At 31.2% G+C, this 22131-nt stretch overlaps 2 protein-coding genes across 5 annotated transcripts in view; one reads left to right on the top strand and one right to left on the bottom strand.

Moving 5' to 3' along the window:
• The window catches only part of LOC139520256 (myosin regulatory light chain A, smooth adductor muscle-like), a 396856-nt gene that overhangs the window by 98206 nt on the left and 276519 nt on the right, over positions 1-22131 (bottom strand). The gene's annotated exons all lie outside the window — the stretch shown is intronic.
• The window catches only part of LOC139520252 (G-protein coupled receptor 83-like), a 90113-nt gene that overhangs the window by 47808 nt on the left and 20174 nt on the right, over positions 1-22131 (top strand). For all 4 annotated transcript variants that reach the window (XM_071312742.1, XM_071312740.1, XM_071312741.1 and 1 more), the window contains exon 3: positions 5509-5607. The gene's annotated coding sequence lies outside the window, so the exon portion shown is untranslated. The remainder of the gene's footprint in view (positions 1-5508; positions 5608-22131) is intronic.

Below are 22131 nucleotides of genomic sequence, written 5' to 3'. Positions count from 1 at the left end.
TAAACGTCCGGTAGAAGTCCGTTGGTAAATTTATCCTCCAGACCTTCAACGGATGTATAACGCACACAAAACGGAAACGAAACGGACGAGTACCGTACAAAACGGACGTCTAACGGACGTTCAACGGACATTTTATCCGTTGGACGTCCGTTCAAAGTTTTGAACATGCTCAAAAGTTTCCATCGGACAGAACGGACGTCGACGGATAAAACGTACGTTTAATGAACATGCAACGGATATGGACGTACGTCTAACGGATAAGAACGGACGTCTAACGGACATGAACGGATTGAAAAAAGTTATCCGTTGGGCGTCCGTTCGAGCTATCCGGTAGGGTATGACCGAGGCTGGACATGTTGACATACTGATGTTAAGATTATAACTAACTTGTTTCAGATTCGCATAACCTTTTTGTTAAAATTGACTACTAGTATATTGATTGAGACTGTAAACAAACATCTTCAGAGATATCATACTTATAATTTTGTTCGCCAGACACACGTTTCGTTTACAAAATGATCATCAGTGACTCCCGAATAAAAAAAAAGATAAAAGGCCTTTTAAAATACGAAGTTTGTATGAGATGTAAAGTTAAGAAAAATATTGTGGGTACAATTTATAGAAGAATAACATCTAAACAAACAGAGATATATTTATGAATTTGTTGATTCTACAGATATATCAATTAGTAAGTTAGTGATATTAATCTGCTGTAATTTGTCATCGTCTTTATAAAAGAACAAAAATAAATGTCTAAACCATTGTCATAGAAATACCACACTGTCCTCTTTGTGTGACAAAGACTCGCTTAAATCGACAGGTTGTTTGTTTCCGTTGCATGGAAATGCAAATTAGATGTTTCGAAAAAAAATTCGAAACTGATGATAATGAATATAGGAAATATCTATACGATAAAACCTAATAAAAAACATCCAATAGTGCACGTTTGTAATCTGATTATTGTAAGTGAAATTCTTGGTTACATGTTGTGATTCACATAATAACATTAGTAAGTTGAAAAATATTCTTCTTTAAAAATTAAAGTACATCACTAATGTGAAAAATTAAACCAGTTTTCTTAAATTATCTTGTTATGAAACACCTTAAGTACAATTAATATTAATACATGTAAGTCGTAAAATGGTTCATTGAATTAATTGGTTTTCCTTTTTGAAAAATGTAATACAATGTGGAAAGTTTTTTTTAAAGAGACATTCTCATAAATTGTGCAAAATAATCATTCGGTTGTTCAACTGGATTCATGTAGATCAGTCCTGATTTTACGGGATCAATGTTTCTTATTTATTTGTCTTTTGTTTATTGATTGCCCTTCTGTATTCTGTTTGTGTTATATTCCTTTTGTAATCTAGTAATTTTGTTATGAACTTGATCATGAGTTTAAAAAAAATAACATCAGCCTCAGACTTTACTATATGAATTCCATTTTTGCTTTATCATGCACATTGTTTTTTTTTTATGTTGTCCCTATAAACTAAAGTCTTACACTGAATTTAAACATTTTGCTATGAGGCCAAAGTATTGTTAAAAAATTATTAAAACAAAACTTGCATTTTCAGATTAAGAAAGGTTCTTCGAACGCCCAGACAGCATGATTTCGCATCATTTGTTCTATCGCTTCTTGGGCCTTCTGTGGCTCGAAAACCCTTTAAATTTTTTTATATAAAATACTTTTAAAAGAGGCTAGTTACCAACCAAACTTTAATACTATGTATGTATGCAATACACGTATATGCAGTTGGGATTATAAAAGAGTCATTTCTGCAGAGGATGATAATTTATTCTGATAAAATGATACATAATGACTTGATTATACATGTATTATTTATAATAAACAAATCATTTAAAAATTGTGTGTTTTCAAATATCATAAATATAGTTGTGAAAATGAATAATCAGTCCCTTGCTTTAATGAAAATGAAAAGTCTTGCTTCAATAGTGCAGAAAATGAATAATCTGTCCTCTTAGTTTACAAAAATAGATAACCGATCAAAAACAAATCCTCCTGCCCCCCCCCCCCCCCCCCAACCCCCGCAGAATATCAAATGGTCGTCCCCTTAACATATACATACGGTGTAAATTTTAAATAAACTTGAAATTGTTGTGGCAACGACAAAACCGGTTTTGAGGGTGAACACTTAATTTCCCAAAAAATCTGGAGGCCTGTGAGATGACTTAATTTGTTTTAAATTGGTATGAACGAATACTGTTACATGTTATGCAGTACAAGCTAGTGTTAATTTGTCACAGAAATATGTTTTCATGACATTTTCGTCCAATTTCTGTATTGTACCTTCGATATTTGTTCTTTTAGATCCATGAAATTAACTGAAACTCGTAAATCAATACATTTTCTTAAAAATTAATATTAGCTTGTATGATTAATATATGTTATCGAATAGTTTATTCAATTTTAAATTTGACCCTGCCACACCTGACTAATGTCTTTATAAGAGTTTTCTCCCCCGAAGACTGTTTTTCATGCGTGTGCATCTCCTTCGCAACTGTAAAAGAAATCAATAAATTTACTATTCCGAATTGCTCGTTAAATCCTCAGGATGATTCGGATTGTTTTTAAGCGAAGCGATACTGAAACTCTATATAGGAGTTTTTTCCCTGTTGTATTCAACATAAGTGATATATGAATATAACTTATTAATTGTAATTGATAAATACCCTTTTGATTTGAGGTCCTTTGTAAAAAAAGAAAGAAAATAAGATCAAGGTAAAAGGTCAATGTTATAATCGAAATTTTGTTTTCGGCTAATTTTTACTTCAAAGAATTGTATAAAATATCGACAACACATTTTTACCATATTATCAGTTGTGCCATGTCGAAACAAATACGATTTTGTTGAAAGATTGTACGTAGTATTTTATTGGAGTTTTCTCACTTCTTATATTTAATACTACGCGTATAATGATATTGCTCATTAACAATATATAATAAAGACCTAAGGTCTTTGATTTGAGGTTCTTTGTTTATTAACTTAAAATTGAGGTCAAGGTCATAGTTAAACTAATTATTTAAGATTTTCACCTTTCCTATAACTTAACATGTAGTCATGATAAAGCTATTTGACTTTTTTGCATTAAGTTGCAAGCTAAATTACCTTGCAAAAATCCACCGGACGTAACCTTGGGTAAACCAGAAGTAGCTTTTTTATGGTACCATTTGTTTTTGGGTTATTAAACTTCAACAATGCATCTGTTTCATGGACTTAAAATGATCTCATCAAATGGATATATGTTAAGCTTTCAAACAAACATAGGAGATTTATGTTGTCTTAATGACTTTTAATGTTATCTAAAAGTCATCATAATTCGTCGATTTCAAGATAAACAAAATAATAAATAAAATCGTATGGAGATGGCAAACAGGAAACTAAAATAATCAGTGCAAAACAGTCCCATACTGTGAGCAATACACAAATTTATCGCAAATAGATACAAAGATTACATAAAAAACATCAAGAGGATCCGAATGTGATTTGAACAATAATATAGGGGGAAAAAATAAAATCTCTTCATTTTCATTTAAATGATTTATTTAAATCTCTTCTCAGTTTTAAAAAAAATGAAAACCACAAAAAGCTTAGCTATTAAAAAAATAGAATTGTTTTTACGGTGTGAATTAAATTGAATTTTGAAATGATAGAATGTATATTTGTACTTTTATTTTCTACCACGGAAAGATAAAGATTTATATAAGTAATTTAAACGATTAAAATCTCTCAATGTAAGCTTCCGGAATATACTTGGTTCTTTCAATTAAATCGCTGATTTCTCCGGTCGCCATATGTGAATATCTAATTTAAAATTCGGTGTAAATTAGATTTTTATTTTTGAAAGCAAGTTGACTGACTACAGACGTATAAAGTAAACAAATTGTCCTTCCACAAAATATCGCTCCTTTAAGAGTTTTGTGATTCCTTCTATAAGTTTTGACCTTGATGAGATCTCCTTAATATATTTATGAGATCACAATATCGGTAAATAGTTACCAAAGGTACCAGGATTATAATTTAATATGCCAGACGCGCGTTTCGTCTACATAAGACTCATCCGTGACGCTGATATCAAAATAGTTATAAAGCAAACAAGTACAAAGTTGAAAAACATTGAGGACCCAAAATTCCAAAAAAGTTGTGCCAAATACGGCTAAGGTAATCTATTCCTGGTATAAGAACATCCTTAGTTTTTTCGAAAAATTAAAATTTTGTCAGAAGGAAATTTATTAAAATGACCATATAATTGATATTTATGTCAACATCGAAGTGCTGACTACTTGGCTAGTGATACCCTTAATAAACTACTGGAAAAAAATGTGACTGTCATACAAGTGAGAGGTTTGACTAGCTATAAAACTAGGTTTAAACATCCATTTTATACATAAGAAAATGTCGGTACCAAGTCAGGACTATGACAGTTGTTATTCATTTGGTGAGTTTGAGCTTTTGATTTTGTTATTTGATTACTGACTTTCAGTTTAGAATTTTCCTCAAATTCGGTATTTCTTTTATTTTAGCTATCTAATGTTGTCTCAATTTCTTCAATAAGCGAAACTCACTATTCAAGGCCATGGCTTGACAAAATAATGAACAGTTCAAAAAGAAAACCAACGTTGATACCACATCAATGATCGAAAAACAATTATGGCAATCATACCTATTCCAAAGACAAACACTAGATTATTGGCTCCTGTCATAAAAAATAATGCAAGGTTCAACATCTTTGTTCTCGTTACTGGGACAGTGTACATGTACAAGTCTAACAAAAGAACACAGAAACAAACTGTTCAACTCATTTTGAAAGGGCTAGGCTATTCACATTGGTAAAACTAGCACTAAGAGAGAGAAAAAAAGACACGTAAATAGATATAAGATTGTCCATATTTACTGAGAGATAGTCCAAAGCCTATGTTATTCCAGACTAATAGGTCAATCAGAACATCCCCGATTAAATGAAAGAACACATTAGCTTAGACAGACAGCAAAAAAGCATCATAATGTGCCATACCAAAAACAGACGTTTCTTGGCAGCACCCTGTGTGTTAGTAACTAGATGATATTACATGAAAATTAACTGGTCTGCTTGACCAGAATATATTCTTTTTCCATGGATCAGAACGTTTGTTAGAAAAAGAACCTTACCGGAAGATACCAATAGAATGTCCCATTCAAAACACATAAGTCGAAGGGAAACTGATCAACAAATCATCATGAACACTTAAGGCTGAGTAAAGCAAACAGAACAACCCCAGAAGTAGTTATCTCATATACTCCGGAAGAGTATTAAATATTGTTTCTTTAATGGTAATGGTCGTATTTTAAATCCTACCTATAATTATCATTTTTGTTACGTTTTTATAGTTGTTATACTTCATATTTCGGTATTTAATGATCAAAATAATTGGAAAGAGTGATTATATGCTTTCTTTTCTTCATAAGCAATTGACAATTATGCTTGAACTCTTATTTTTCCTTTCAGTGGTGCCTGTAAATATCTGATTGATGTCGGAGTTGCAAACATGTTAACAGCTACCCTTGAGTACTACTACTTCAAATGACTCCTGAAGATTGATGTCAGGTAAACAGTTTTTGCATTTTGTTTACCAAATATTAATCAGACGTTACTGTATTCTATAAAGATGTGTTAAAAACATTTTAGTTTTGTTCCAAATTGAACAATGAAATGAAATACAAATATATATTTCTCATATTTGGTTATAGTGTACTTTTGAGAGATACTGTCAGTGCTAGTATCCTGAGTATAGTAACTAATTATAAGCCATGTATGCTAGATAAGGTTTTACACAACCACTTGTTCGATCTCACTGCTTGTCAACGTTTTTTTTTTCACAATAGCAGTCAGAAAGTCTACGTTGATATGAAATATTATATAACGATACGGACATTTTCTGTAAATTTTCTATTTATAAATTTTTATGTTATTCAAACACTCAGTTTGTTTTACTCCAATGCATATATATCATATATCATAAGCCGTATTCTTGTCCAATTATTGGCATTAAAGTTAAACCTGCTATCTTTCATGAGTTTCTTTATCTCTTTGTAATTGATTTGTCATTCAGACAGTGTTGTAGTAGGTGCTGCTGATGAGTCTTGTGTATACGAATCGAGCATCTGGCGTGACGTGACAAATACTAAGCCTGGTATCTTTGATGAGCGTTATTGTAGACTAGACCATCAATCACAACTTACACTGAGGATTATGAAATTCGGTGTAAAAAAAACAAGATGAATATGCTTTTCTAACTTTTCAGACAAAGTCTCGTGGGAAAGTGTTCTCTGTAAAATAAAAATAAAAAAAAGATATAATCAAGTGATAAAGAATGCTCGTACATAAAATCCTATAATACATCGGAAGCATTTAAAAACAAAAAGTTCCGCGATCTTCTTAGATATGACATATTAAAAGAAAAGCGGCGAAGGTCTTTGATCAATATGACATACGTTTTGGTTTTGTCTGATTCCTAAGATTTAAAGGTAGCATGCTGTCAATTTGTTGACTTCTTTAGTAGTCTTCGTCTGTTACAACCCATAGTTAAGTTTTCGAGTCGTGTGCGGAAACATTAAAATTCTATATTAGGTTATTTTAACTTGATAATTCTTGATCAAAACAGTAGTTTTATATATTTGTCATGCAATTGGTTTTTAAAAGGCGATATATAATAGCGAAAAATAGGAGAGATACGCTATGCTGTTTTCGTTTGTAATTTGGAAGACTAATATCGTTTCAGCCATAGAGTTATCAGTTTATTTTCGACTTATGAGTTTGAATGTCCCTTTGCTAATTTTCGCCTTTCTTTTATGAAAGTAATAGATGATACAGATGTGCATGCGGGCTTTCGGTGTTCAGAGTTCATTTGGGACTACTTTAGATTTTCCATTACTACGAAATGCATCATCTATATTGAACCAGAAACCCTAGCACCATCAGTACTATGGTATTTAATTAATTAAACCTATACAGACTCCTCCAACAAAATTGATGGTAATCAAATTCGTAAACAATTTCAAGATGATAAATGTTGTCCGTAATTCTATTTCATAAATCTCTCTTGCTCCAGACTGCACTATATATCTGGAAATATATATATCGGTATATGCAATCAACATCAAGATAGATTGAAAAAAAAAATATCTATCAGACTAAGCAAACAGTGCTGAGTCGTATATAGATACCAAGAATAATTTGGGTTAGGGACATACCATCATTAAGACTGCAACTCAATAACATGATACATTTAAGCACAACAATAACGCTAGCACAATTTTTGCATTTTGTCTTTATATCATGGGTTGTAGTTGTTATAAAAGAGACACGAAAGATACCAAAGTGTCATTCAAACTAGAAGACCGTACCTTGACCTATAATGGTTTACTTTTATAAATTTTGACTTGGATAGAGCGTTGTCTCATTGGCACTCGTACCACATCTTCTTATATCTATATACTGTAAACCAACTTATTATCGCGAGCGATTTAATTTCGCGACTTTCGCGAGTAAAAAAATAACGCGAATATAAATAGGCGCGAATATTTAAAACTTAGATCATTCTTTATTAAACTTTGTCAGGTAAGTCAGAAAATCGCGAAATTAAATAGCCGCGAAGTGGTCTAGAAAGGGTAAAACGCGAAATAAAGTATCCGCGAAAATAAAGTTGGTTTACAGTAATAAGTCGAAAATAGACTAAAAACGCTGTGGCTTCATATCTGCAATAAAAAAATTAGTATACCTTTAAAATGTATGTACGAAGGTAGTAATGTTACAGTTATTTTCCACTCGTTCAGCTGATTGATAACGCTTTATTTTGTAAGTTTTTATGAACTTGAAAATATTTCAATTTTGTGAATTTATCTTTAGAACGTTTACCTTATCAAAAGTACATATTAGCAATTAATTAGCCATCATAAACTTAAAAACGAAGTTTTCTCTTGGTATTGTACCAATTATCTATTTTAATATGTTCCCTCAGCAAGGTTGTTGCTCTGGTGATATTGTTTTCCCATGCATATCATGCAATGATTTCCTTGTATAAGATATTGATTACGTTTAATGAACAACGGACTGATTATACAAAAATTAACAGCAAAATAGTCCTAGTCATGCTGATTAACATTTTAATAAAGATAATATGACCACTATGGTTCTATTCCAAAGATAACACGGATTAAAAAGTCTTTGGGGGACATTATGGTATCAAAATTGAAATATTATCTGTTCGTTGTATAGTTTCTTAAGCACATATTGTTAAAATTTTGAAAGTTCGTATATTAATAAAGACATAAAAATGTAATCGGCATTATCTTATAATTATAGAAATAAATATTGTAAGTAGTTTTTGTATTTTTAGCATAGATTATATATTAACTATAAAGCAAAAGTGTTAGGGTACATGATTTCACAATTAAAAGATTAAGTATTTTGAGCCTGTAGATGGCAAGCGATTTCAAATCTATCTATATTGCGTTGTTTTACATCATTCTGTAATGTCAATTTACTTATTTCCGTAATTGATAATCCAAACTCAAAAAATGAGTTGATAAGATGAACAAGTACGCGACAATAGAATTATTTTTTACATATAGGGTAACCCCGGAAGGCTTCACTTAATGCAGCTTTAGTAAATATAAAGTCCCTATTTTCACATTGTTTAATTCTGTGGAAATTCAGTTGTTTATAATATTTTATGACTTTTTACATCTTCATTATACAGTCTCATGCTTACCAAAAACTCACAAATGGTTAAAACTGTATCTTTATTTATAATTGCCTACCTCATTGTGAGACGAATTAGGGATATTGCGACTTGTATTTTTTGAACAATTTGTGCAGATTTAGAGCGACTTTCAGCGAATTATATAGCATGGGTCATTGTCTATAGTTATTAATACGTTGTGTAACCTCAATATTTTACTATACTTATATGATTTATGATTGGGTTGTATCATCTATATCGCATCTAACAACAACGTTTAAATAAAAAATATTTTGGATATATTAATGTCTAATTCAGGAGAACAAAAAATCCAATATATCAGTTTATAAGCTCAAAAATTTAACGAACAAAAAAATGTGTATAAAAATTGCCGAACAAAACCACACGTTTCCTGTTCGCATATGATGGTGAGAATTGTATTTGACCCGAGTGAAACCGGTCCTTGGGATAGGGAATTTATCAGTTCCAGTTTGGGGACCGTTATGATTCCGATCAGTTGCTAGATGCCATCCATGTGCGCATTACTTACTGACTTTGTTGATTTAGCAACAAGGCCAACGAATTTTTCTTCTTCATACAGCTGATATAGTAAAATTACTAGAATACTTTTTTTCTACAAAATCGGAGGCATGTGGATCGGAATATCATGTTTATTTATAATTAAGAAAGAAATTTCTTTTCGAAACTACCCAAAAATGATCAAAATTAAAGAAGGATGGCAAAATACAATGTACTTGCAAGCTCCAAGACACATATTGAGACTGATTTATTGAATCTGATCGTTGGAGAAGCGATTTCTCGAAATTTATTTGTATAGATATGGACACAAAACTAATCGACTTTGTGCTTAACAATACTACTGTATAAAGTTAGACACATTTTCAAAAACATTCAATAAAGTGTTGATATTACTGTCATCAAGGGTAATTATTCTCAGGCGGTTTATCAAATTAGTAGTTATTTCTTCTTTTTTATTGGTAAGACATATGTTTAGACTGAATACTCTTGGATATTCTAAATAATATGTAATTGACTGATATCTAAGTATCTGGAATTTGCAACTTTAGCATTGATGAAAAAATATTTTTACTGTACATAAATCTGTTTTTCGTACTTTATGCTAAAAAAATCTAAACCGTTCGAGTAATCCGGAAGAACATAGTCTCATTACTTTATTGGATGTACATGCTTGACTTCTTTTTGCTATTTATTATCTTGTACCACTGCAAAAACTTCAAAATTACAACTCTAGAAAAAGACATTTAAGATTTATTTGTTAAAAAGTACCATCCAAACATTAAACAATTAATATCATCAAACCTATTTACACATAATTAATTGCATATGTGTATGTATAATTAATTATATGGTAGTTCATTTTGCTCTTTGAAAGTTTACATAGTTTCTTCAATAGAATTTGCCACGATTATAGTTAATGATATGGCAAAAAACTAGAATTCGAACTCTAGAAAAAGACGTTTCAAATTTATTTGATAACAGTACCTTCCAAATATAAAACGTTTATATCATTAAACCGTCCATTTAAACATAATTACTTGTATGGTAGTTCATTTTGCTTTTAGAAGGTTTGGTTTAGTTTCTTCATTAGAAATTATTATAGTTAATGATATGACATCATAATATATCTGTACCCATCAATTCATTAATCCGGGACTGACCAATGTCATTACAGTTACGTTATCTTTTATACTAATTGAACAGACATTTTTGTTTTGAGTATTGCTTTTCCACCTGCCAGACTTATAAAATCAATAAAACCTTTGTCCTGAAGCTAGTTAGCACAGTCATATCCTCACTTTGCATTATTAATTTGCATTATCTAATGAATAGTTTGACAAGGAAATTATTTCCAACTATTCTTCCCGTCATCGTATTCAGATTAATGTCAACACTTCCGTTTCCGTTTTTAGCTCATGGTCATCATACGACATATAAATTATTCCTAACATAACAAATCTTCTTGATCCTCAATGCTTTGCATTAGAAATTGTCTTTAAGCTGATGTGGTGTGTCGTACCGATTTATCGCGGGAAACTTAATTATTTGCCTTGCAAATATATATTTGAATAGTACTAGTAATTGACAGCGATGTTTTATTCATATTGCAACAGCAGCATCTATATTCCATGTTAGACTTTCGTATGAAATATGTACATTTCAAACACAAAGTTTCACTTTTCAATTTGTACATTAATGAACAGGCGAGTTTAATTTTAAGTGAACAGTATTCGTCCTTTGCCTTTTTAAAGAAACATCCGTTAGGCTATCTCTGTAACTATTTTTAATGCGTTACCATTTTTTTTTTTATAATTTGTATTTAATATCTATACTGCCATTTCAACATTTATTTAGCAAAATATACCTTCAAAACTTAAAGGTCTTGTTTTAGTTTGATGTCATTTTTCACTTTACTAGTACACATTTTTGTTTGGGGTTAAACTGAAGCCTGTCACCCGTTGCAGGATTTTCTCGCTGTTTTGAATACCTATTGGCTGCCTTGGGCTGTTTTTCGTTCATTTTCTTTTGCAATTTTGTCTATTGGAAAGTTCCATTCCATTAACCCATAAAGCTACTTGTTCATTATGCACAGAGCTAAACTGTCATCGGTTTCAAATTGATCGACATTTATAGGAACTTATACTGCCTAATACGAACAAACAAGAACAGATTCTTAATTGATTTATATCATACCAAAATACTTAAGATATTACAAAAGCTGAAAACAATGCACCAAATCGTAAATCATAATAATAAATTTCGTGCTTATTTTAGGACTAAACGCCAGCAATTTTAACAATTATATAACTTCCGAAGACTGACTATGCTCAAATGACGCAATATAATCAAGCATAAATATAACTAAACATACAAGCTTGTGCAATAGTATTAAGATGTTATTTTCAACAAAGTTAATATAGGCTGGTATATTTGATGTGTTTTACTTTTCTCTGTTTGTTTCATTTAATGTCAACGATAAATAAAAATGTGTAAATCATTGTTTTATCTTTATCGTAAAGATATTTGTGGGTAATCAAATAACCTGTTTGGCAATACGCATTTTTGTTTTGTGGATTTCGGAACATCAATTATTTACTGTGTTGTTTTTTCGTGTTTGTTATAGCAAACATCAGTTTCATAAAATGAATTTGATAATAACAAGTACAATTTTTTCATGAAAATTCATGCTTTGTATAAAATACCCACAGTTTTAAAACAAAAAATGTCATTATTCTTGTATGGACAATTTTGCCTAATGATGGTTGTTTATTTGAATATGCAAAAATTTAATTTAAAAAATAGAACAAATCGCTTTTAATGCTTACAACACGTTTTCGATATTTGTTCCGTTGTTTGAATGAAGTCGTATACTTTCGATTGTAATTCAATGTGAATGTACATAATTGACTTACATTTTCGAGTATCATGTCCTGTACGCGGTTTAATAAAATGTAAGGCAGAAGGATCTAAGGGAAAACATACAAATTGACGATAAAGCAGGAATAAAATGCATATTGCACTAAGTTTCTTAATTCTGAAACATATTTCTAAACCCTAATTACCGGTGAAATGTATATTTTCTGTTACAACATGCGTTCAGTTTATTCAGTGCGGAATAATTATTTTCTTCATTCCTCAATGCAGACATCTGGCATTACTGAAAGGTAAAGTGTATAATTATGACATAACCGTTTAAAACGTCCACGGTAAATTTTGTCACATCTCCTTGTTTATAATACGATTAATTATGTCCGGAATAACATTAAATACTAGTAGATGCTATTGGTTTTACATATAATTTGAATTGTATCAAGCTTGTCAGTAGTTTGATGTTCTTTGGAATTATATGTTTCCGTGTTTTGTCTAGCTTGTTACATAATAAAACAATACAACCAGGACAGTTTTTGTTAAAACAACAATTTACAAGTGAATGGAACAGTTATATAACGTAATTGATTACTTTATATTGGAAGATTTTGTAAAGAACTCGGTACTTTATTCAGCGACCTTAAACACAAATAAATATAACCAAGTATCAATTTCTTACAAATGTGCTGATAAATAAGACTACGATGATTTTACGTAATGGGTAAATATAAACAGCTACATGTACTGTATGTACGACAGCATACTGAAAATGAACAGTTTAAAGTAATGTCGAAAAATTCCAAAAGGGACTTGATGAGTATGAATAAGACAGTTAATCATGTCGACACACACAAAAGAATTTCAAACACATTTAGTGATTAAGTAGGCAAATGTATTTACAAGCTCTGCATTCTACCTAGCCTTTAATAGTTGTGGGCAAATATAATCAAGACTATCGAAAATTCCAAGAAAACATATAAGAATAAAGCGGTAAGAGATACCAAGAGACATTCGCTGCTCATATATTTCACCTTGAACAATAAATGAACATGTTGCGGTTCAAACTATTTGTTTTTATTCTGGAAACAAACTCCGTAGTCTTGCCTCGAGCCCTTTTAAAACAATTTTTACAGTTCGTTATTTCGATATGCAATTTAGAAACTTTCAAAAGTAAGGGTGAAGTTTTACGCCTACCGACATATTAAGATTTCGGTGTATGCTTCAGATACAATTTCCAAGTGAAAAGCCTGTAATCCGATGATTGGTGGTTGTTGGATGTTGTTTGTCTTATTAATTGATTTTGTCTATAATTATTTAAATACTAATAATGCTGAATTTCTCTTTTGCATTACTGAGACATATTATGCTGATTCATGTTGACAAAATATTTGGTTGACTTGCTTGAAAACTTGGCTAGAATGTTTGCTCGGTCATTGTCATTTAGATTAAACCTGAAGACAATTAAAAGGCGGAGTTTCAGTCTGACTTTAATATAACAAAATTTGATTGGCGATTGATTTTTTGTATATGATCTTAAAACATCGTATGTGAGTACTTATTAAATTAACTCAATATTGAAGATGAAGAAAAAATCATACCATTAAATGTCTATTTTTAAAATGCTTCTTTGATTGTTATTAATAAATTTAAGTTGTTATTGTATCTATTTGTAAAATACTTCAAAGCCACATTTGACAGTTTATTGATTGCACTTCACCTACAATGTACCTATCTAATGAAATGCTACATATGCCCACAAAGCCAAACCTAAACAATATTAAAATGAGATACAAGCACACCATCATCATGTAGATTGTTGTCAAAATGTTTTGTTTTGTTTTGTCAAGCATTGTAGATTCTGGTTATGAAATGAAAAAGAAATCTATTTATTTTGGACAGGAATTATATTCTTAAAATACTTGTTTATTTCCTACTTAACTATTTCATGAATCAAATCATCTTACAACTTTTAATAGGAAATGTGAGCTATTTAGTTGTAAGAAAGAGACCTGTATGTCGATAACCAATAATTTGACCCTAATATGGTCTCATTGTTGTGTTGCATACCTATCAAATTAAGATGAATGTACATGAAAGTTTGCATTTTACAGATATTGTTACCTTTGCTATGTATACCTTATAATTACTCAGTTATTTGTATTCGTCGAGAATCACATTAATAAGACAGAAATACCACAAGAAAGGAGGTAGGCTAATTTGCCCAGAATTTGTTTCCTGTTACCTTTGATAACTTCACTGATGAGTCTTTTGTAGACGAAACGCGCGTCTGACGTATATACTAAATTGAGTCCTGGTATCTATGATGAGTTTATTTTTACACCACTGGGTCGATGCCACTGCTGATGGACGTTTCGTCCCCAATGGTATCACCAGCCCAGTAGCCAGCACTTCGATGTTGACATGAATATCAATTATATGGTCATTTTTTAGAAATTTCTTGTTTACAAATCTTTGATTTTTTTCGAAATATAGGTATACTTAACCGTAGCCGTATTTGGCACACCTTTTTTGGAATTTTGGGTCCTTAGTGCTCTTCAACCTTGTACTTTGGCTTTTAAACTATTTTGATTTGAGCTTCACTGATGAGTCTTATATGGACAAAACTTGCGTCTGGCGTATCAAACTATAATCCTGGTACCTTTGATAACTTTTTTTTTCACGTAAAGGGTCAAAATGTGAATGTAATAAAACGTATCGAAATTTTATACATCAAATAATTCACAATAAGTTATATATATATAAAAAAATCTATATGTTATTTGGCTATTTACATTGTTGTTAGCTGTTGATGGCAAGATTTGATAAAAACTTGCACATTTTACATTCTTTTTAGTAAAAACTGACATCAGAAGAATCCTTCATCATTAATCAATATGTATATGAATAACAAAGCATAGCTTAGCTTCTGTACTATTATTTTCCTGTTTGTCTTTTTTATTTTTTAGCCATGGCGTTGTCAGTTTATTTTCAATCTATGATTATAACTGTCTCTCTGGTATCTTTCGCACCTCTTTTCCAATATAATTTTAGTTTTAGTTTAGAATGTTCATCATATCAAATTTTCTTAACAATACTCCAATGTTACCAAATTCATCCTAAATTTCAATATTCAGCTATCTTTACGTATGTAAAATTTGGGAACACGTACAGGAATATGCAATATTTTTGTTAGAACGTCAACGAACATACACGAGGATTTTATGCAGTGAATATAAGCATTAATTGAAAGAATTCTTTAAATGGTCGCTGTGTGAAATCATTTCAGAGACAAATTGATCTACCCCTTTGAACGTACACTGATTTGAGTTTTGATGTGTTTTGGCTTTAACCGTTAACCTGTCCTAGATACATGCCATTTCATGGGAAAAACGTACCGTGCCCACGGAAATCGGTTTCCTACGTTCATGTAAACGAAATATAAATCAATGATGATGCTAGATACAGTGTTTGATTTAAAAAAGAAAACTGAAGTTAAAACATCCTTTATTTGTCCCATGATATATCGCAACTTCAAATAACCGTAAATGTCAGAGTGATGTTATAATTTGCATGTTATATCAATATGATCTTTTATACAGATTTAAATAATTTATTTTAAATTATAAACTAAAATTAAACACATGAAACAAACTGAAAAATATAAATCACTCAATATCTATAAGTTGATGTTATAAGGAAAAATAGCCAATGCTTAAAGGAGTAAGTTCGGTAAGGGCCATATTTGGCCCCAATTATAAAGTTCATAGTTACAAGACAATAAATGCTTTTAGTTGCCTTAAAGACATGTGAGAAAGTTAAACAGAACTGTTTTTGTCAAAGTTTAATTCTAACACGTTGATGTTTACATCCCAAAAAGGTCAAGATAAGGGAATTTTGTGAAATTTGACAAAATCAGCTGGATTTCAACCAAATAAAGGACCAGGAAACATAGAGCGCAGGCGTCGACAAGCTTAATATTCAAATAAGACATGTGAAATGTCTTCACAAACATTTTTTTAAAAGATCTTTGTTGTCGACGTATGCGCTCTATGTTTCCTGTCCAATAATCTATGGAAATTTACCCATTTTCATTGATTTTTTCGTGAAAAATCAATATGAGTACAACTTGTGACGTCATAATGAAACGCAAAAACGTGAAATTTTCAATAAAATGGTTTATATCCTATCTAGTCAATGTATTAGCTATAATTTATCGTGATATTGTTAAACAAATCCGAATTTGAAATTTAAGCTAAAAAAGGGGGCCATTTTAGGACCTTATCGAACATACTCCTTTGAAACTCATTCTTGATACCAAGTATAAAATTTTGTAAGCAATACGCTTGCTCGTATACAGAAGACTTATCATTGACGCTCAAATAAAAAGTAAAGTACGAAGTTGAAGAGCAATGAGGACCCAAAATTTGAAAGATTTAGCAGAATACGTTAAGGTAAACTTTTTCATTGGGGCAGAAAATCATTAGTACGTCGAAAAATTCAATGTTTTGTAAACAGTTTATAAATAATTATGACCATATCAATTATAAGTCATTCTAAGACAGAACTGATGACTAGCGGGCTGAAGATAACCTCGAAGATTAATCCTCCACCAACAGAAGCATCGACTCAGTGGTTGTAGATAAACTAATCATAGCTACCAAGCTTACAATTTTGTACGACAGACGTCGATTTCGTCTTCAGAAGACACATCAGTAACTGAATTCCTAGTTCAAAAGCAAATTAAGGACCCACAAATTCTGAAATTATCTGCAATATACAGCTACGGTAGTCTTTTTCCTGAGATCAAAAACCGTAAGCATTTAAAAAATTCGTAAACTGCTTATTTAAAATATTATGACAATGATAATTTATGTCAACACAAAAGTGCTGACAATTGAGCTGATGATACCCTCGATGATGATCACATGTCAAAACGCGACATTTTTACATGTATACATGCATACCTCATAAATTTAGTGAAATTGAACGAAGAACAGAGGCAAATTATTATAATTGTTAGCATAAAATTGGAGAATGTGTTACAGAGACAACAACCCGACCAAAGAGCAAACAGCAGCCGAAGGCCACCAAATGGTCTTCAATGCAGCGATAAACTGCCACACACGGAGACGTGCTTCAGCTGGCCCCTAAACATAAACTCCGAAATATACATAAGAAACTAAAATTTAAAATCATACAAGACTAACAAAAACCGGAGGCTTCTGACTTGAGACAGGCTCAATAATGCGGCAGGGTTAGACATGTTTTTGTAACTATCTCCTCTAAACCTCAAGCCAATGTAGAAAAAACACACAACAATACGCACAGTAAAATTAAAAGTTCAAAAGAAGTCCGAGTCCGATGTCAAAATATGCAATAAAAGAAACTACACAAAATGACAATGATACATAAATTAACAAAGGACTACTAGCAGTAACTGACTTGGTAGCTCCAGACCCCAATTCAACTGATTAAAAGATTATGTCTTCAATATATGAATATCAAATACAATCCCCCCGTTAGGGGTTTATTATTATTCCATCATAAAATATATGAGAGGAACACAACCCGTATCAAAGGTTTTAGAATAAATGTGTTTATTTCCGATACAAAAGCCATACAAGTGAATCATCATTAAAGCCAAAATATGTCTGTTGAAAGGTTTTGTTAGATTTTGAGGTGAATGCCGACATTTTTGTGCTTTGTAATATTACCATACAAAATTAGATGTACAATGCCTGAACGTATAAGATGTCTGCATGTTTAATTATATGTACGAATGTGGTCCTTGTACCGATGATAAAATTTCGTAAATGTTTTGACTAGTTTGTGATATAGAAAATCCTTGTGTATTAATTTTTCAGTTATACACAAATTTCTCACAAAAAAATCTAATACTGTGTTACATACACGAGTGAATCCTACCAGTTAAGATATATAAACACCATAAGATGATGACAAGGGACATCTTTATCTAGAAATGGATAATTAACGATAGTAAATGAAAAGTCATCTTTTTTATCATAAATTTTGGTATTGACTTTCCCGTTATTGATCCAGATATTAGGATCGAGGAAAAGGACAGTGTTTATTATTAGTGCTATCTTTATTTAAAGTTAGTTCAACAGGATGAATTTCTTTAGTAAACATACTGAATTCGTTATTATTGAGAGCCAATATATCACCCAAATATCTTAAAGTATTGTAAAAGTTTTGAATTAGATGTTATTTCGATGGGTCTTCGCTGATTTTAGTCATAATTTGTAACTCATAACAATACAGACACAGGTCCGCAATAAGTGGTGCACAGTTAGTCCCCATTTATACATGTTACAACATTGTGATCATGTGAGGCTTGATACAGGACGAATCTTTGTAAATTTAGAATTGGAGGAGTAACAATATGTCTTGTAGGTATTATGAGACAAATACATATGCCTATGATGGTATGGTACACTCAATTCCGTTCAAAAGAATACATTAAAACTACAACATCATCGTGACTTAACTTGGTATTTCTCAATTCAAAAATAGCATTTATCAAGATACAATTTGGATTCTGATGAACATGGTTTATGTTTGAATAACTTCCATTCCATCGAGATGATGTATTTCCTTTGTAATTTCATTGTTTACTTAAATCCAGTGACGTAACACATGCAATAAACCGTACAACCAAATTAGAACGTATTGATCTGTAGATTCGCTAAATGAAAAAGTAATATGCAAAACAAATTAACAAATGAGGCATCCGGTTAAGCATAGGGTATGAATGGATTTTGTTTGAAGATGTGATTAAATATGTATGATTGTATCTTTAAGTCTAAATTATAAACTTATGTGATAAAAGTATTTTTTAGCACTCTAAATAAACAAAGTTTAAACCACAGATTCATACTACAGAACGAATTTAATTGAAATGGGATTTAAACGGGAAGAAAATAGCGCTGTAAGATATCTAACAAATTTAATATTTGAATAAACACGAGAACCTGAAAAAAGCCTATCGTTCATATTTGTACTTTTAGTTTGTATTACTTGCATTCTAGCATGGTTATAATATTTATTATGCATGATGAAGAATCTTATGAATGTCAATTAGACAGCGACAACCAAGACAAGTTTTAGACAACATCCAACAAACAAAATAAAGATGGATGTATTTCGTCATCCAACATTGTTGATGGGGAATAGTGATCGAGATATATCGTTTGCACTCCTTTACCCTTTCAAAACTAATGTACATAAAAAGTTTAAAAAAAAAAATCCTGAAGTCGCTAATCAAATGGCAAAATCAAATGGTAAAACACATCAAATGAATGGACAACAGCTATAACCCTTTTCTAATAAACATCGGTAAAACGAATCAAGTCTTTTGCACTGAAATTGGTATCGTTTACGTATTTTTTATTGCTAGCACAGTGAAAGCAATAAATTACCTCCCACGAATACCACTGTGACAATATATATCTGCTTACAATAAGACGATGATTCGTTAAATAGAAAACAATCACCTACTTGAAACAATAAAACAAAACAGCTGTTAACAGTTTCAACACGATATTCAAGAAAAAGTAACAACCTTGAAACACACCTGTTTAACACTTTCTGTTTTATTATTGACATATATTAAATACATCAAACGTGTAATATATGTATATAACAGAAATCAAAAATGCAGAAAGCGGAATGATATATTTATCACAATTGGCCGTTTCAGAATCTAATGGTAACGAGTAATTGTCTTGTTACTACCAAAAAATGAAAATATCATAACTTCATTATTTAAACGGCCATTGTTTACGACGTTTTTAACCAATCAAGATGTTTTGGTGTACACTTTTGAAAATATACCTCAGAATGCATTAAATTCTGAAACGCGTAAGGCGAATTGGTAGTCCTAATATCAGATGCAGAGCCTCAGTCCTATAAAGTGTTTAATGATTTTGTTATGTTAGCTCATTTACATGTTTTGGAGTTTAGTGTGACTTCAATTTTCAGACTCCTCCGGATGCGGGAACTTTTCTTTCTGTGTGAAGACCCATTTGTGGCCTATTGCTGTTTTATGCTCTTATATCGGGTTGTTGTCTCTTTGACGCATTTGCAATTTCATTCTCAAATTTAGTGTGAGTGTATTAACGTTGCAAAAGACAATCACTTTTAAGCCTGAAAAGGCAGGTATTTTGGATATTAACTTAGTTTTGACGAAACACAATCCACTTGATTCCTATAGTGGTTGTATTTTCCAATTTCAAAATAGAGATATAAGACTTAAATAATAATAATTGATAATCGAAAACGACGATTGTTACTAAGTAGCTTAGCATCAATTATTTTTAATCGCAACTATCGATAATTTAGAAACATAACGTATTCAATGTAATGACATTAATATATCAGCTGTAAAATAAAACCAGAAACAATTTAATACGACCTATCTACTTATCGCAATTTCAATACCTGAAACTGCAAAAAGCTCAATATTGAAATGGCATCGGCAGTTCTTTGAAACTAGTAATTAAACTGGTCGGTAAATATTTTTTTCAAACTGTAACGGCTGTCAATTAAAACATACATGCCTTGATAGTTTTGTTGCCTTTGGAGACCTGATGCGTCTGTTTCCCATTCGTTGCCTCAAGTTGTGTTTATGGTGAAGGTTAATTTCTAAAAAAAAAATAGTTGAATTAAAGACTGGCCGGTTTTAAGGTCATATTATGATACTACTAGATTATGATATTTAAGTTTTCTTAGTAACCACCATAGTCATTGTGATCCCTTTATTATTTTTTGATATACCGAAGCATTAAGTATACGAATGCATGAGTTTGTAGTCTCTTGAAAAACATGTTTAAACTTGGCGTTTTAATCATAAGATCACCCCTGAAATCAAAATACTGATGCAGCATTGCAGAATAAAGATTATGTACTTGCCTTAAGCGATTTATGTCTATATAGCAGCGACAGTATGCAATTATTATTTCGTCAAAGAAATGCAATTATTAAAAGGTGTACATTTTATTTTGGTGAAGCGCTTTGCATTCGAATGAAAATGTTACCAATTCCGTCTTATAATTTCCTACGAGATAGTATTAAGACATACTATGACCCCTGATGTTCCAAATCTGATTTTCAAATCAAATTTTGACCCACCTAAAAAGTCTAAATAGGCAATACATTGAATAAGGACTATTTTTAGTTCTGTAATAGAAAATATTTTACAAGGTCTTAAGCAATTTCCTCGTAGTAACTATTCGGCCATAAGGGTATAACATGTCCACTAATGATGTTCACTGTTGGTTAAATGATTTGACATTGATGGTTTCTGATGTTATTAAACTTCATCATTGTTAATCATCTATTATATCGTGTTACTTGATAATATAAGACTATTACAATATTAAATACTTATTTGATAAAACTTTCTAAAAAAAAATTCTGATATGCAAAAGAGCGAGATGAAATAAAATACCCAATTCTCGGGATTTGCACGCAGGTAATACAGTAAACTAGAGTTGTCTCTAATTTTAAATTATGTAGCTTGAAAGTATTGTCGCACCTTATATGTTATAATCAATATCTACAACATCACCATGAACTACATATTCAACATATCTTCAGTGTTTACAATCCAACATTTAGTTTTCTACCTTTTTTATCCGATTGTCATTGATGAGTCTTATGTTGACGAAACCCGCGTCTGACGCATCAAATTATAGGCGTGGTACCTTTGATAACTATTTATACCTCTCGATCGATCGCACTGCTAATGGGCGTTTCGTCTCTGATGTCATCATTAGCCCAGCAGTCAGCACTTCGGTGTTAGTGTTTATCAATTATATGGTCATGCAAAAGTATGAATAATTCGAAGTACTTAGGTTTTTCTTATCCCAGCACATTTGGCACAATTTTTTGGAATTTTGGATCCTCAATGCTCTTCAACTTTATACTTGTTTGACTTTCTAACTATTTTGATCTGAGCG

This window comes from Mytilus edulis, chromosome 4 (assembly GCF_963676685.1).
Source record: "Mytilus edulis chromosome 4, xbMytEdul2.2, whole genome shotgun sequence".
In the NCBI taxonomy this organism is placed as follows: Eukaryota; Metazoa; Mollusca; class Bivalvia; order Mytilida; family Mytilidae; genus Mytilus; species Mytilus edulis.
The sequence above is the reverse complement of the archived record's forward strand: the minus strand, read 5'-3'. Positions and strand labels throughout refer to the sequence as shown.